Genomic DNA, 4,998 nt, shown 5'->3' with positions numbered 1-4,998 from the left:
ACTCGGGACTGTTAACATTTCAAGTCCCACCATGTATTGCTTTAATTCCAAAAGCCTTTATAATTGTTATTTAATACCAAAGTGAAGAATCTCAAGGGTTCTTCTGCCCATAGTTATGACTGAGAATGCACATGGACTTGTTTATCGTTGCACCTTTTTTGTAGCATGATTCAAAGGACCCAGATGTAATCCTTAGATTTGGCTGGGCTGGGCTAAGTTGATCTTGACACAGCTATAATAGAAATCAGTGTGTGGGTTGGGACGTTATCAAGTGCTATATCTGGGTCAGTGTCAGCCTCCTCAGACCAAAGGGCATTTCATTTCCATAGTCTCATGCCTCACACTGTGTGCACTTTTTCATACAAGTAGTTTCATTCAACAACATTGCATTGGTACAGATATTCTTGAGGCAGTGGGTGGGGGGTGGGTGGGGAAATAAAGGAATGTTGTATATCTGCAAATATACATTATGTAAAGAAGCCAGTAGTAAAACTATGTTAAACTAACACAGCTCTCAAATTCAATCTAATGGGTTTGAAAGAGAGTCTACTAGCAAATTGTATTATGAGGAGCAAAATAGCAAGGTAATATTTATAAATTTGGGTGATTGATTTAATTTCTTGCTTGTTTTTAGAAAACCTAATCAGAAATCCAAGCTATCATCCATTGATATTTTTATTCTGTTGGCTTGGGTCAAACTGAAAATGCTCCTGTATTAGGTGAAACTTTCAACATTCTTCGGCTGAGCTTCAAAACAAAAACTAAATCTGAACTCAGATACCTTGTAAAAATCTTGGAGGCTTCATAGTATTCACTTTCATGGAGATTTGCCTGGTGCTGTTGTGAATAAAAGGAAGCCAAAATACTCCAGACATTAAAGAAAAGAGCTCAGATGTTGTTACATTCATTGAATTTAGCAATTTTCAGTTACAATGGCTTTTTTCAAGCTTTTATCCGTGATTTACTTCAGATTTCATGATTTTGTCTAATGAAAGAATGTTTTTCACTTTTAGAGACCAGCAGTGTTTATATATTGATTGTCTCAACACTAGAGATGTAGTTTGATAAAAATGCAAAATACCAAAAAAAAAAAAAAAAAAAAGAAAAAAAGAAAAAAAAATGGCAAACTGTTCTGAGGTCATGTTATGTCATGAGGTAAACTGCAAAATAAATTTGGCGAGATTATAGGAAGTAAATCAGATTAGTTCACTTTTACACCAATACTAAGGTGCTGGGTGACTCATAAGGGCTCAGTTCATTATATCAGATATTTTTAGAACATTTAAGGGGAGGATTTTAAATATATAGAAAATTAAGTATTCAGTTCTGTAAAAGGCTAGACAGAATCAGCTACAAATTTAATCACATGTTCAGACTATTTATGAATTTTGCAAAGAGCTCAAGCAGAAAAAAGAGCATATAGTAAAATTCAAATACATTAAAAACAAATTTAAAATCTAAGGCATCCTTACTTCAGGATGTTCTTTTATTATGTTGCATAAATTACATTGCAGACTCTGAAGTTTCCCAAGGTTTACAGGGAATAACTTCAGGAGTTACTGCTTTTTGTTTGGCCATTAAAAATGTAAAAACACTGTGAAAAAAAAAGAAGTGATTTTTATTATTGGTCTATCAAGTACCAGATTATCTTATGAAGAGGCTTTTGCCTTGTGAGTTTTTCAGCTCTGTTACTCAGTGGAGTGATATGGGGATTAAACAATTCAGCCTGATTTTATCCTCCAAGCTATGATAAATTCTTAGCAACTATATAAATGTGTTGCTTTTTGTTTTTGTTTTCTATGCTGTGTTTTTTTTTTTTTTCTTTGTTTGGTGTATGTTTGTGTGTGTGTGTGTGTTTTTCTTTTAGGTACAAGGAAGTGTGGGAACCTGAGTAGGAAGAATGGTAACTCAAAGGTGACTATTTGGACATCATTATGTTCCTAGCAAGGCTAAAAAAAAATGGGAAAAAGAACACCTACAACCTGATCCACAGCCTTTCAAACCCTATAAACCCTATCTCTTGGTAATTCACACCTTCCCTTATTTTAAAGACTTAATGTAAAGAAACATCTTGGTGTGTCACCAGGTTTTAGTTAACATTTGAGCAGTAGCTATGGATCACTGCTGCAAACTAAGAGATGTTCCTACCAAAAAAAAAAAAAAAAAAAAAAACAAAAAAAAAACAGCTGAAAAAGAGTAGGTGGGAAAAGAGATATATCATGCTCTGAAAAGCAGAAGCAAGCTGTGTGTTAGGTCACTGACTTGTGCTGTTGCAATATCTAAATGTGCTCTCCTGTTCAGGAAGGTGGTTAGTGGTAGTGCAAACCACTCAGCGTCTTGCAGAGAGGGACTTATAATTGAATCTGTAATGCAAATTGCACGTAAGTATGTGCTTACTGATATGCCAAGTTCCCCGCTGAATACAGATAGCCTTATTCATATGTTTTAAATTAAGCATGTGTCTAAGTGTTCTCCTGAATGGGCGTGAAATAAAGATCAATTATTTCAAGATTTTATTGGATTTCTTTCTTTTCTTTTCCTTTTTTTTTTTTTTTTTTTTTTTTTAAGCATCAAAGTGGGATTTCTGCAGAACTTACATTTTCTTCCCAATAATTCTTTCTTGTGTAAGTCACTATGTTGTGCCAGATTCCTAAGCACACTTTCAGTTTTTGCATTATTTTATATATGGCACTTTCATAGCAGAGTTGGCAGCATACAAAAGCAATTTAGTGAAAACCCATGATTTTAGAGTAGGTTTTTCTCAAGTAAAACATTTGGTATTTGTTTACAATACAGCAAACCTAAAACTAGCATGAACAAGCTAAGATACATCCTAGATTTGGACAAAACAGGATCTAGTTCCTGTGTGCACTTCCTAAATGCTGAGTGAGTTTCTGCTCACATATCAATGGAGCAACTGTACATTTAACTCTATTTTGATTACAGTATCTGTTTGCACACAGTAAACTAAAGCAGTAAGTATAGTACAATTATCTTTAAATTTAAGGATTATGTGCTTCCCTTTTCAGAACTTCTGAAGCATTTGGCATCTCTGATTTGTAGCCTGGTAAACAGTGTTTTGTTGTTGTTGTTGTTGTTTTTTCCTTTGTTTGTTTCGTTTTTGTCTAATCCTGAACATATTTGAAGTTGTATTTAAAAATTGTGTTCTAACTTTGTCCAATGTGGAATGAATTTTTTTACATTCATAGATTTATTCCTTTCAGAAAGACTTCAGGTCCTTTATGAACCTGCAGTTATATACTGTAAATATGGTCATTTTAAATACAAATTGATTGTCTTCCTGAGAAAGAAAACCAATAATGTGATAATTAAAACACATTACATACTAGAAACTTACAAGCAATGGTGTGTACATCCGTTATTTTCTTCTGGTAACTTCATCTCTCTTTTAATTGATATTTATTATCTGTATGATGCCATTAGACTATGTGATGCTGTCTTATAGCTGACAAAATGATGTAGATTCTGAAGACTAAATACGTGAATGTCCAAAAGTAAGTCCTCATTGCTTTTGAGAGTTGTCAATTGCTGTGACTTTATTTTATGCTATTTTATTTTTAATTTACTATTAGTGCACTCTTCTGTACCATCCAAATTCTTTCTGTGTTTATATTTCCAGAAAATAAAATGTTCTGGGACAACATAAAGTATTTCTTCTTAAAATTTGTTGAGTTTTTGGAAGTTTTGACATGATAAACCAATCTGAAAAAGTGCATAAATACGCCCAATAGATGTAGAATATGCCGAAGGGGTCCTCTGTTGTAGTAAAACAATAATGACACTGTAATTAGAAAGGTAAACAGCTTGCTTGCATTTTTTTTTTTAATCCATAAAATTGCATCTTTTTTACTGCAAAGGACCAATTAAGTCATGCATGTAGCTGTATTCTTGTGATATAAACTGTAAAGATTACATTGTGTTTAAATGAAAATAACAGGCACACATTTAAAAAGAAGACAAAGATATGTAAATATATTTGATTAATAAAACATTTCTATTACCCTATCCTGTCTTTGTTTTATGTTAAAATTACCTATGGAATTTTGTGCATGCTATGCAGAGAAATGTATGCTTAAATGCAAGTGTATTGAAGGTATCTTCAAATAATGACAGTACATTGTTGTGGTGTTCATTGAGTTTCCAAAAGGGCTGCAACCTGCAAAATGATTTGCAGTGATAACTGACATCACGTTCAGTTTTCTTGTGGCTGGAAGGTATTCTAACACTTCTATTGATGTAACAGCAAGAGAACAGTGCAGTTATATGCTCAACTCTATTTTGGAATTTATATGTATAGGTTTGTGACACAAATCATGTCATACTGTAACCTGTATTTTCTGTTCTGCATACTGAAATGTGTGTTTTTATGGTTAAAAGCCCGACTCTTCTATAGTTACCCAAAGCCTGATTTACAAGGATCACCATCTAGTGGACTGAGACAGAATTTCAAAACTCCAGTTGTGATATTTGAACTCATTTTTAAAAAATCATTCTAAAACCAAAGCTAAAAGCACTAGCCATGCTCCACTGCAAGGGACCTTCTGTGCCTTTTGTAACATTATTTCACTGCCATTGTGTATGTCAAGGAGCAGCGATTAGTACACTAAGTCACTCCTTGTTCCACTTGAAAAAATACCACTTGAGTATGAGAAAAATATGTCAGTTTCTGTCATTTCTCATGTTATATGACCTTTTACATAAGCACCAGAACCACCACGGTAGAATAATTGCACAAAACTACTGTACTTGAGAAAATACTCAGGTAAATTGGCCGGCAGACTGCCTGCTGGTTTGCAAGTAGCAAGGATAGTCAATCATTTGAGGCAAGCTTCTATAAATGCAAGGAAAATTCTTAATAACAAAAAATTGTATTGAGTCATGCTGTATGAGATTATATCGCTAAACCTATGTAATCTGTCATGAGCTAATGAGACACAAATGTCTAAAGGGTGAAGTCCTTTGGCTGATGTCCCAAAC

The sequence above is a fragment of the Aythya fuligula genome, chromosome Z, assembly GCF_009819795.1.
Source record: "Aythya fuligula isolate bAytFul2 chromosome Z, bAytFul2.pri, whole genome shotgun sequence".
Classification (NCBI taxonomy): domain Eukaryota; kingdom Metazoa; phylum Chordata; class Aves; order Anseriformes; family Anatidae; genus Aythya; species Aythya fuligula.
The sequence above is the reverse complement of the archived record's forward strand: the minus strand, read 5'-3'. Positions refer to the sequence as shown.